Source organism: Cucumis melo, chromosome 5, assembly GCF_025177605.1.
Source record: "Cucumis melo cultivar AY chromosome 5, USDA_Cmelo_AY_1.0, whole genome shotgun sequence".
NCBI lineage: Eukaryota > Viridiplantae > Streptophyta > Magnoliopsida > Cucurbitales > Cucurbitaceae > Cucumis > Cucumis melo.
The window spans coordinates 15,170,408-15,184,520 of NC_066861.1; positions in this window are offsets into that span (position 1 = coordinate 15,170,408).

Sequence of the window (14,113 nt, forward strand, 5' to 3'; positions counted from 1 at the left end):
CTTTTTTCTTATCATTTAAAAAAAACTACACAATCATGTGGACATGATCTACGATCACCTACCATAGTCAATACGACCATTTAGCATGGTCAACACAATCATTAAAAGTGAAACTTTTTTTTTCCATTGTTAAAAAGAACTACATGATCGTGTATAATGACCTAAACGATCGTATACAATTTGTTTAGATAGTAATACACGATCATTTAGAAGAAGATTACTTATGCACACCTAAGGTTGATTAATCGTATGTTGACTAGGGCATTTTTGGCATTTTCCATTGTTGATATGTAGGCTTTTCTCATTTTTAGAATTTTTTTTATACAATGTAAGTATTTTACCTATTTGTTATATATTTTAAAAACTTTCAATCTGTAACAGAATTAATCAATATTTATAAGGGGATTTTGCAAAAATAGCAAAAAGTTTTATGATAATAGAGCTCATATCACTACATTTTCTAAATTGCAAATTTAAAAGCGAATAGCCCTCTGATAATCGTCTGATATATCTAATTACTTGTCGTATTTGTCATATTTGCAATATGCAAAAAAGAGGTGTTATGGGCTGTTTTTTTCTAAATTTTTTTGTCATCTGATGCAATTTTCCTATTTATAAAGGATTATCTATTTAATAAATTCAAATAAATTTTAAGGATATCAAAAAAGAGAAGAGTGAAGGAAGAACAAGGATGAGTGAAAGGTTAAGGGCGACTAGAATAACTGGTTCGAAGAAACCAGCAACAAAAGAACCAATATCTCTAATAAGTGAGGACGAGGCATGCATTTCATCACTTTCGTCAAAAGTGACAAAAAAAATTAATGTAATTGTTTGATAATCTTACTTAAAGAAAAAATAGTTAGAACTAAATGGAAAAAAAATAATCAAGAAGATTACAGGGCATCACTAAAAGTGCAAAAGAATAAATATGCATAACAAATAGTATGCACCACGTAAAACAGAATTCAAATACTGCTAAATCAAAATTCAAATAAATTGTATTTTTTGAAGAGCTAGACACCATTGAGTCAACAATAACACATAAATCATTTTGAGGGAATTTTGATAAAACCAACATAAGCCATGAGACATCCTTATCTTTAATAATTCGAATAAAATTAGAACTATTACAGTTAAGCTAGTAAATTGTCAAATGAGACACAACAAGATTGGAAGAGGAACAAATCTCACCTTGAATACGATCAACAAATTATTGGAATGAATAATTGGATGAGACGTAAACCTCAACAAAATGGTAATCGTTATATTGTGAACTTTCATTCCATTTACCAAAAAATAAAAAATAAAAACAGTCTTATTTGTTGTAGAGCCATAGTAAAGAAGAAAAATTTGAAAAGGTAAATAGAATCATCGATAGTAAAAATGGAGAAAAATAAAATTTTGCTACTAGTTTTAACTTTAGTTAAGAAATATGTTGATTTCCAAACTATTCAAAACGTTTAGACGAATGGAAAAAAATTCTTATGATATTGTAGATAAATGAAACTCAATGTAATAAAGCGGATTTAAACAACGAAATAACAACAAAATATTTATTGCTTTGTAAAGTTGATTAATGAAATATTTTGATATTTTTGAAAAACAATTAAATAAAAATTTATTAAAGATAAATATAATTAATTTAAAATAATAAAAAGGAATAAGATATTTTGAAAATTTTAGTAAACTTGTATGTTTTCAAAATCTCAAATTTAAAATAGATATTATGAATTAGTTAAATATATATTTTCGAAATTTTAGAAAATAAATGTATAAACATTTATTTGAAATAACTAATTTGAGATATTATAGATAGAGCTTCCACTTAGATTTGGATCAATATTCTACGTCAAATAAATCTCAGATTCGGTTAGGATCTAACAGAGTACCCAAGTTTGCGAAAATTTGCGATTTCATCCAATTTTCCTATAAATTATGGTTATCTTATATATAGAAAATAGGACGAAAATATTGAAATTTAGAAATGGGAAAATCTTCCTTGAACCCATGTGAAATGTGTTAAAAGCCCACTTATTCAATGAACCCACACAAATGACTCGCAATAAATTGTGATTTGAACCGAGAATCTCGACATTGATCGTTCAGTTCAACAAGACTCATTTCTTCTTATATAGATTGTGATCCACGATTAAACAATTGTATGCTTTCTTCTTCCTTTTCATTGATTATTCGTTCAATTCATGTTCAACTCTCATCTCTTCCTTCTTTGTGTGTGTTTCTTCCTCTTTTGTTCCTTATTTATTCTTTGTTTATTTCTCTTTTGCCAAACAATAATCATCCACCGATTACACTTTACTAGTGGCTAACGCAAGGTTATTTCTAAAAATATATATCAATCTTTGACAATGATCACGTGTATTGATTTCTTACAAAAGTAAGCATTTAATGCCACGAATTCATAGATCATCCTGAAGGGAGATTCTCGTAGTGAAAGCAAGATATTATTTTGCTACATTTTGGGTTGAAAAGCAGTAATACAAAGGAAAAAAACAATGATTAAGCATAGAAAAACGTAGGGAGAAGAGCATAGGAAGAAAACAATGGTTAAGCATAGAAAAAAGTAGGGAGAAGAGCATTACCTTTGAAGACCTTTCTTCAAATCTTCTCCAAATCTTGAATTATAACACCAATTCTTCTTCATGAATAATACAATACCAAAAGAGTCTTTTCCACTATTCTCTTGGCAAGATCGGTTATGAGAGGACTTTTTAATGTTAGGGAATTGGTGTCGTGCTCAAGTTGAGAGAGAATTCTAATTTTTGAAAAAGTGCTTCAAAGGTATATTGAATGGAATGGAAAGTTTAGTTTAAACCATAGTTCTCTTATAACAACCTATGCTAAAAAGCTACATAAGATAGAATTTAAAGAACTTGGACATTACAAGCTTATTGTCACGTCCCGTAAAACAATACCAAATCACCCAAAATTTGCACTGCTATGTTTCCATAGCTCCTTCAGGATAGGCACGGAGGAGCCCCAATGTTGTCCCAAGACAGCCCGCGAGTGGTCACACCACATGCCCATGACACTAGCATGTGCCTCTCGAGGACAGCTCATAGGCCCCGCATGCGTGCCATATCGAATGCTTAGGATAGCCCAGGTGCACATCCCTCATGTGCATGGCCCCATGGTATGCCTAGATGCTCATTGGTACGACCATTAGTGCCCAGCACAGCCCATGCGCACGGGTACATGTGCATGGCCAGGCGACCAGCCCTGTATGCAAGCGGACAGGGTATGCTCGCTCTGACGTCGCCCACGCTTGCCTAGACAAGGCACACACACCATGGACAAGCCGTAGATGCACGATGTACGCGCGCCCCTGAAGCACGGTGCGTGGCCCATGCTCACGCCCAACGGCCACACTGCACGTAGCATCGTGCACGCAACCCACACACGCGATTGGCACGCGACCATGTGTACCTAAGGCCCAGACGATCTTAGACGCTTCTAGAACTTTTGATGATGGATGGAAAGGTTCGAGAAGACTTCAGAAGGCCCACGAACACTCGAGATGGGGTTGGAATGTGTGCGATGGCCTGGATGGCACATGTCAATACATGCCCAATCTAGCACCCTTCAGACACGTCCAGAAGCTTCCATGACGGTCCAGAAGGATGCAATGACGGTCGGAAGTGTCATGGTAGGTCTAAAATATTCTAGAGTTTATTGTAAGGGGCCAAACCGCCTTGGATGTTCTAGATAGTCCTCAACCGACCTTCTAAGCCCCTAGGTCGGTTGGGGAGGTTATAAATAGGAGTAAGGGGGCTCGTTTGTAATCAACCTTGGTACTTGACATGTCTTAGCCAACCAAGGCAACCTTGCCTCATCCTTTGCAAATGGCAATACCCTGGCAAAGGACTAAACCCATTGTAATCCATTTGTATTTGAGCATTCTTGGAATAAAGGGAATGATTCCAAGGAAGTGCTAAGCCTAGCTCCCTCATTCTCCCAAACTCTCTATTGCTCATCAAGCATCTCAAATACTTCTGTTGCACATTCATCGTTAATGTTTGTTGCACTAACCTCCTAGAAAGGCTTCCTTGGCTAACACAAGCGTATTATTTAGCCAAGTGCCGCACGTTGAGTTAGTTGAAAAATCTAACCAAGTGACATTACGGCTTAAAGGAATGAATACTAAGTCATTTAATATCCTTGGTTACATCAAATTCCCCTTGGATAAATGAAAAAACTTATCCCCAAGTTTAGGCTAAAAGAATGAGTTGTTCTAGTTTATACTATCATGGTAGGTCAACCACGTTAAAGATAGAAATGATATGAAGGTCTTCTGAAAGCTTAAATTTGTAGGCATTATCTTCATATTTCTTTAGGACATGGAAATGGCCTAGCTTCCTTGGTTAAAACTTGTATGTGCATACAGAGAATTGATTCTTATTGATATAGATTATCACTGCTAACATGAGTTCAACTTAATTGGCACCTGTATGTACCCGAGGATAAAAGGTCCTGGGTTCAATTCCCCCCACCCCTAGTTGTATTACAATACTTTTGTGTAATTGTCTAGTCACTTCTTTGTGCAATTCATCTATCATTTCAACCATGCATAGATTCAACTTTCAAGGAAAGTTCAATAAAAGAAGGTAAATTTAGATCAATAATTAATCTAGAAAGCTTAGTGTATACTATCTCAAATGGTGACTTCCATATAGATTGATTTTTCATATGGTTGTAAGCAAACTCTACTTGGGATAAACTAAGGTCCTATCGTTTGTGTTTGTTTTGTTCAATGCAACGTATAAGAGTTCCAAGGATCCTATTTGTGACCTCGATGTTGCGTATCAGTTTGGGGATGACTCGTTATTCTAAATTTCAACCTCGTGTTTATTTCATCCATAGTATTTTTAAAATTAGCTTTAAAATTTCATGTCTCTGTTTGAAACTATAGACCAAAGAAACACTATATAAGAAAATAATTTCCTTAAAATATAGATTAGCAATGTGTATTGTTGAGTTGTATGTCCTAAAACTCGTGGTAAGTAAATGTTAAACATATTCTATTGTTCAAAAAGTTATTATTGAGGTATTGTTCAATTAAAAGTTATAAAATATTTGATTCTCTTTATGACCCTGAATCCAATAAAGTAAGTCTTTTCTCATACTTTATGAACACTTAGTGACATAAAAGTGGATCAAGTTTGAGTTTATAGTCCAAATGGTCTATAGTAAAGGAATGAGGTTTGACACCTTATTTTGAGAACAAAATGGATACGTCCCTACTTGTTTGAATATGTGCATTGAGTTTTGAGCTATCGTGGATATGAAATTCATGATCTAAGTATGCGACTAGACTAGGCGGATAAGCTAGGGTCATGTGATAAAAGGGGTTGACGCCTACTTATGCATTGCTTATGTCTAAGGATTTGTCAGCCTCCAGTGCCTTATCACACACACACTCACATTTTTTATATGTATATTATAGAGAAATTCAGTGACAAAATTGTTTCTCTACACTCTCTTCACTGCCTGTTTAAAGAGATCCAGTTCATTATTCTTTCGAGTGACAACAACTAATACCTCATTCTTTCTTTCAAATAGAACGATGTATTGAGTATAAAACCTAACTAAACAAGATAAATGCTACCAACATCCAGATTCTCTACTTAACAAACTATGCCTTTGCATTTTATCATGATTACAGAGAACCAATATTATGAAAAGATAAAGAGATGGGTGAGTGAAAGGAGTAACATTTTGCATTCATAAAGAAAATTTTAGGCCTTTTGGCCATGGGGTTCAAATTACAAATACAAATTAAATAGAAAATAAATTACAAGTGAAAGATACAAGAACTAAGTAGAGCCTTTGAACATAATTTCTTATGCTTATTAGCTACATTTTTTCCTATTACAACTGAGGGAGAAATGAGATTTGGATTCCTCTCAACTCTCTTCTAAGCTCTCACCTAAAATAAAGAAGAAAGGTAAGGGATGAAGTTGAGCTTGATCTCTAGAATTTTGCACACTTTTGTTTGGAGGAGGTAGCCTTTGTTGAAATTTTTATTCTAAAATTCGTAGTTTATAATTTAAAACCATATTCTATTCAATAAAATAGTTATTAAGGACTTATTAGTGAAAAGGAATACTATAATATTGAATCCAATAAACTTAGATCCCGAGTATATCTTGTGTAAACTTGAACTATATGTATAGACATAAATTGGATCAAGTTGAAGTTTATAGCTTAAACGGTGTACAGTATATGAATAAGGTTGAGCACCTTATTCTGGGGACACTATGGATGTGGCTCGCTTTGTAGTTAGTATAGACAAAGTGATCCTGAATTGTTCATGTAGAGACATAGAAGTGGGGGCATCCTGAAGGGATAAGAGCTTTACGCAACAAAATATTTAACAGACCTTACTCAATTTAATAGAGATTCTAAAAATACCATTACATTGGCAAAAAAAATACATAAGCATGCTATATAAGAATACAGAGAAGAGGAAGAACACTTACATCGTTGACAACTCTTGATCTACCAATCACCAATTTTGGGCACCACTATTTGGAAACCATCCTATGCTTTAAGAATGAGATTTTGGCTTATGGGAACCAAAATTGGATTGTGAGGCTCATTACTTCAATTGAGATAATGAGAAATCATTTTGCCTTTTTAGTTGGAGTTGGAACTTTAGATGGTTCGCGAATGCACTCCTTCAAATTGAAAGGATAAGGACCGAGAGAATATGCAGAGTAGAATACACAAAGTTCACAAAAATCCTCTATTTTTTTGTTGTATGTATAACTCCCTCTTATTCATGGAAGTTGAAGAGAATCTAGGAACGCATGAAAACCACCCACGTTCCCTACTAATTTAATAAATAAATAAATAATTAATTAATTAATTAAATCATATTTAATTAATATTTCATTTAAATCATATTTAAATGAATATATCTCACATAACCTATAGTTTTAATATAATTAAATAAAATTAAACTAAACTATTAATTAACTCTCCAATTAATTAATTGCTAAATTAAATATCTCATATTTAGTTTAATCCAAATTTGAATCATATTCAAATATAAATTTCTCTCATAACCTATAGTCTTAATGTATATCATATACATATTAAATTTGAACATATAGTTTTAATATGAATATAATTCAAATTAAATTAATATTTGAACTTATTTAAATATTTTATTCTCATTTTGAATCATATCCAAAATTAAATTTATATGATAAAGTTTAATTAAAATATAAATTTTATATTATAGTGTATCACCTTACATCATATTAATTCCCAAAGTAGATTTAAACATTTCAAATTACAACCAATATAAATAAATCTCATTACCCTTTACAAGCTAGGAAGGGGACCTAATAGACCTACAGATCGAAAGCTACAATGATATGAGATTAATTGAATAAACTCAGTAACCACATTAATTAATATTCGTTAACTGGCGTACACTCCACGACTCAACTAAACTCTTTTTACTGTAGATATATTTTTGTGTCCACAGATATAGACCAATAACAGTTAGTTAGTCCTTCACAAGTGTTCGTAACATCAGTTGGATCAAATTACCGTTTTACCCTTAGGTTACTTCTAGTTCTTAAATACCAGTGCTCCACTAATGAACATGTTTATGGTCCAACCAATAAACATAAACCCCTCTAGTGCCATTGAGAGGTAGGACCCTTTGTTCAAGTTTCGAAGACACAATTTAAGGGAACACTTATCTACTTACCCTAAAGTCGGGAAGGAGTATATTCCATCTTGTGTGATTATGTTCCCAGTTGTCTACTCGGTCTTGTCCCCAAAATGATAAGCATATTGAGTCGACAATCTAGCCACTCTCATCTGTACAAATCAAAGGACAATCCCTTGAGAACAGGAGTTCATAATACACTCAGGATTAAGACTAAGTTACTTAGGTCATCCTAATGAAATAGAAACCTAACTAGTTAACAAAGCTAGTGATTACTATTTCATGGTTCGATCGTATGCAAACTCATTGCATAGAATACCCTCGCTCGTATGTCATCTACACGAACGTGTTGAATCATTGCACTTGTATCAAATACAAAGTGAGTCGTATCCATAATATTACTAGGATAAGGTACCCAACTTATCCCTATACTATAGACCCTTTAAGTTGATCTAGAACAATGATCCCTGTAGGTGATACACTGTTCAAGACTCATCAAACAACTTAGAATGTTAGTTTACTGAATTTAGGTTATTAAGACAAAACTAATAATATAATCAATAACACTTATTGAAATTATAATAATAACACTTTATTAATAACGGTCAATGGATTGCATTTACTATCTAGGAGTTTTAAGACATAAAAATCCAACACATCCTATGTAAAGAATTTACATAAGATTTGTTAAAACCGAGACATCCTTCTATTATTTGCTCATTCACATATTAGTAAGGTGAATAAAAATTGAAATTGGTTTTAATTAATTTTGGATTTTAGTATTCAAAAGAAATAAAGAAAATAAGGAAAAAGGAAATTATTGAAAAGAAAAAAAAAAGATAAAGAAAAAGGAAACAATCGGTGGGTTTTATTGCTAACTTATTTTTTAATAATTTTTGTGAAGGAAGCTTGAGCCAATTATGTTGTTAATTGGGTGTTATTTGACAGAGAAGACAGAACAGGTTCTTTCCACGTGAAATTAGACACCTCTAATTTTTTTTAGTGTCCCAGTGTGTCCTCATTAAATTAGAATCTCTATTTGATATGGTTGGAAAGCTTATTAAATTTTCTATTATGAAGAGGATGAGAGTCAATTATGATTGGAAATGTGTTAAATGCATGGACAAGTTGAGGGGTTACAGAGTGGGCGATTTTAGAATTGTTTTGTTTCGAGGTGTTTCTGAGATTATCGACTAGGAATTTTGTTTACATGTCTTCAGGCCAAGAAGAATTAAAACAAGCTTACAGACCGAAGATCTAGCTCAAGGTTGTAAGTGACAAAACCAGTTTTGAAAATATTTTTCATAACTGTTATTTATGATTAAATACTTTGCACGTTTATTTACAAAGCTATGGAGTTATTTGAATTCCAGGACTATTTTCAAGTATAAGTTTTGAGACTAGATTTCTTAATGAAAATTTATACTAGCACGTGAATATTGAATCTTTGAAAAATATTTGAACCACAGTGTTTCAAGCAGTTTTATTTTAAGAACTACGGTTTTTCTCGAATGAGCTGAGTAAATTTTGAGCTTTATGCAAGATAAAGATAAGTAGGCATGTATTAATATTTAGATGATTTATAAAAATTTTCACTGACTACATGACTGAGATCTTGAGCCTGAGGCTAGAGGATAGCATGTACACTGGTTATTTTCCATTGTTGACGTTGAGTATACTCCGTGACAATGATGCTGTCGTGAGTTCTAGGTGAGCCCTACTATGACAAAGACGATAAGAGTGCTGGGCGAGCCCCACTACATCGTAGAGTTAATAAACGTTGGTTATACTGGGTGTATTCTATATAACATAATGATGTCATGTTAGTTATAAATGCCTTGCTAGATTTTATAAATGTATATATTGAACATTTGAAGAAGTTATTCTCATAAAATATTTATTGTTAACGTTTTGCTTACATATTTATTTATTTGATGCCAATTTATCACGTGCTCAGATTTGTACAATAATGATTTTATAACCAATCACTCATGAGGCTTAATAGCTTACCTTTAAAATGTTTTCTCAACTTTTTAGGTAGAGGTCGAGCTTTCGATGCCTGAAACTTTACTACAGTCTGCTACTAGTTTCACATTTACTTCCAGTACGTAAGCGTAGTTGTAGTCTGTATAGCTAGATATATGTCTAAGGTTGTTGAACTTTAAGTTAGGCATACTCATCAGTTTACTTTGTACATTTGTATGTTCTGAGTTTTAAATATTTTATCCAGATAAATGTTTCAAAGTGAGTGAGTCAGGATATCGATACTCATGTGTGCTTGTGCGTCTATTACCATTCTGTTGTGTTTTGTGCATATATAGCATTTCATGTATGAAAATAGCTAGTCTATCAGGTCTAATAGTTCAACAGGGTCAATGAGTATTGTTAGAGGATAGCAATGTCATTTGACTTCACGTCGTCTTTTGGGACTAAGCTAGTAGGTAGTTCGAGAGAAGGCGTGACAAGACTGGAACCATGAAATAATCACTTTTAAGTTGTAACACCATTTTCTACTTAAAACTGGCGATTTTGTTTATTGATTACCTAGGTAACTTAATCTTAATCCTTAGCTAACTTTGAACTCCTATTCACACGAGATTATCCTTAGATCTTCATAAGAGAAGACAACTAATTAATGTTGCCCAGATAAGCCTCTCATTTCAGAGGTAAGATCGAGTGAATAGTTGGGGACATAAAATACAAGACAAAATTCACTCATGACCGTTTAGAGTAAGTAGATAGGTTGTTCCCTCATGTATTAAATCCAGGTTTTGAACAAGGGGTCCCATCCTTTCATTGGCCTGAGAGGGATTCAGTTTATAAGTTGGATCTTAAGCCAATTAGTCATTAGAGGACCAATGGGACTTAAAGAACAAGATGTAATCATCGGGATACATTGACTTAGTCGAGATTACGAACAACTTATGAATGATTAACTTACTAATTATGGTTATATCAGATGGACACCTATATATATATATATATATATATATATATATATATATATATAGTGAGGGAAGTGCAACTACGAGACTTTAGTGGAATGATCTATTAGTTAACGAATGTTGATTAGCTCGATCTAAATGAGTTTAGCTAGTTGATCTCAAATAGTCAGAGCCCATGATCTATAAATCCATTAGATTCCCCTGCTAGCTCATGTGGAATAAACTAAAATAGTATATTGGATTAGTTCAAATTGTTCAAATTAGTAAATAAGAGAAAGATCGACAAGTATATATGATATAACTATCGATTATCATTTAAGAGATAAAGCTTTATTTTTAACTGTGATTTGAATATAAAAATACGAATGTGGATTCATATGTGGAAGCTTGAAAATGATGGAAATGATGAGAGATGTAAAAAGTCAAAATCTTGACTTTTGACTTTGAAAAGTCAAACTTAGATCAGTGTTATATTCAAAGTAAAAAAGTCAAAATGTCAAATTATCGTTTGAAAAAGTCAAAGCTTAACTTGAACTAATATGTAAAAAGACCATTTTGCCCCTTGACTAAAGTAAGTGGAAAAATCCAACATTTTATTGGATAACCCACTAACTCTTAGTGGGATAAGTGGTTGCATATGGTGTTGACACCAAACCTACCAATGCCCACTAAGACCCACTAAGAGATAGTGGACTGTGAGGTGTTGAGCTTTGGTGAATAAATTACATAGAATTTGTTTATAGGAGGGCAATGTCAAAGGTTGAAAACTTTTGGCCTTTTGTGTTTTTACTTTCTAAAAAATATTCACCAAAATTATATTCTCAAAATTGTGACAATTAAACGCAAAGCATTATCTCTTAAATATTCACCAAAATTATATTCTTGAGAGGGTAACTTTATACATTAAGTTGAATATGTAGTGACTTGCAAAGTAGTAAAAGAAGCAGTATGGGTAAAAAAATTCTTGATAAATCTGGAAGTTGTTCCAAATATACATCTGCCAATCACTTTATATTGTGACAATAGTGGTACAGTTGCAAATTCAAGAGAACCTAAAAGCCATAAATGGGAAAAGCATCAGAACGCAAGTACCATCTTATTAGGGAAATTGCACATCGTGGTGACATTATAGTGCCCCATACACCTTCTGAGCAAAACATTGCTAATCCTTTTACAAAAGTCCTCACGACTAAAGTATTTATGGGTCACCTACAAAGTTTAGGTCTACGGTGTTTATAAACTAGGACAAGTGGGAGACTTATTGGGCATGTGCCCTAGTTTATTGTATGCATTATGTTTGTTGTACTCATATGTATTGTTCTCTCTCATGATTAAATTCAACGTTATTTTATCCCACTAGGAGTTTTAGTTCAAGTGGGAGTCTGTTGGAATTTATGTCCTAAAACTCGTAGTTTGTAATCATATCCTATTCAATATTATTGAGAAATTAATAATGAAATTGAGTACTATAAACTTAAATCTTCAATAAACTAAGGTCTTGAGGCTATTTTGAGTAAACTTGAACTTTATATAGAGACATAAACGTGGATCGAGTTCGAGTATATAGCCTAAATAGTATATAGTATACAAATAAGTTTGGGCACCTTATTTTGAGGACACTATGGATGTGATCCGCTTTGTAGTTAGCACAAACGATGTGATCTTGAATCGTTCATATAGAGACATGAAATTGAGGGCCTCTTATGTAAAGAATTTACATAGGACTGAACCATGAAATAGTCACTTTTACATTATAACGTCGTTTACTGTTTAAAACTAATTATTTCGATTATTGATGACATAGATAACTTAATCTTAATCTTTAGTTAATTATGAATTCATGTTCGCACAAGATTATCCTTAGATCTGCATAGGTGAGGACAACTCATCAACGTAAACCCAATATCTCTCATTTCAGGGGTAAAACTGGGTGAATAACTAGGGACATAAAATACAAGACGAAGTTCACTCTTATCCACTTTAGGGCTAGTAGATAGGTTGTTCTCTTAAGGCCAAGTCTTGAATAAAGGGTCCCACCCTCTCATTATCCCAAGAAGGATTTGGTTTATAGGTTGGACCTAAAAGCAATTGTTCAATAGTGAATTAATAGGACCTAAGGAGCAAGATGTAGTCTTGAGGGTGGAACGGTATTTTGATCCAATCGAGTGTAGTTCTGATTACCCAATAATCTTTACACGATCTTCACCAGAGCACCACTAGTAATAACCTAAGTTAAAACTCCACCTAAATCCTATTTTTTTTTAGTTTAGGGTTGCATGTTAACTAGGAACATATAAGGTAAATTTCTGATTCTATTTTCGCTGCACATGTCTAATTTCCATCAGGAGGTTCTTCAATTGACGGTTTACGAAAAAACTTGGTACCTAGAAGTCGAAGTCAATTCGTGAGCCTAATTAACCTAGTTTTATAAGTATGGGTAAGGGATGTAAGGTAATAATACTAGTTTATCGCCTAGACATCGTAGGTTAAAATCTAACATAAAATATATACTCGGATATATCACATAGACTTAGATATATTTAATTACTCGAAATATATGACTAAGTAAAAGTATACCCTAAACTATTTTGAACATTTAGTTGGATATAAGTATTGTACTTTAGCTTTAGCGTTCCAAAGAGTTAACACCGTGAGATTCATTCTTGGCTTTGTATCACCTAAGGAGCAGCCTTCCTTCAAAGAGTGTTTACATGGGTCCATAACAAGGTCAATAAGGAAAGTAGTTCTAGTAAGTGGGTGAAGGGTGTGTGTTAACACGTCCTATGGTCTCTTCCATTAGTTTGCTTTTTGAGATTCCTATAATACCCATGCTAATCTGCCCTGGAGCAACAATCCCTTCGATTATGGTACTATAGGAGTCAAAACACCACCAACTTCTCAAGTGGATAGGGTCTCCTAGTTCCCTCATTATCATTGTTTGTCCTTCAAAGGCTTATTGATACCGTTCTGTGAGATTTGAAAATGGAGGGTCACACTTATGAGAATTACTAAGTGTTAGTGTATTCCTGACTGAAGTAGTGATAACTAAATGATATAGGAATAAGGGTTATTCTAGTGTTAGCATTTAGTTAAGATTGTATTGGTTTAATGGAGGGTTAATCGACTGTCCTTTAGTAGCAACTATTCAAAACCACTGAAATATCGTTGCATATAGACTAATGATGGGTACATTATTACTTTTACTAAAGTTTATTGAATTTATAGAGATCTAGAGCATTTCACTAATAGGATTTGTTTATATTTTTAGCATGTTTAGCTCGATATTCCATATATTAGTTTCTGATAAGTTAAACGGAAATAAACATAAAAATTAAAATCAAATTCAATACTAGTAGTAGATGATTTTGAAATGTTCTTAAAAGAGGAAAGTCCGCACAGTCCTATATTAAATTAATCCGAAAATGTTCATGATAAAGATAGTAGAGAAGATTGCCAAATCAAGAGG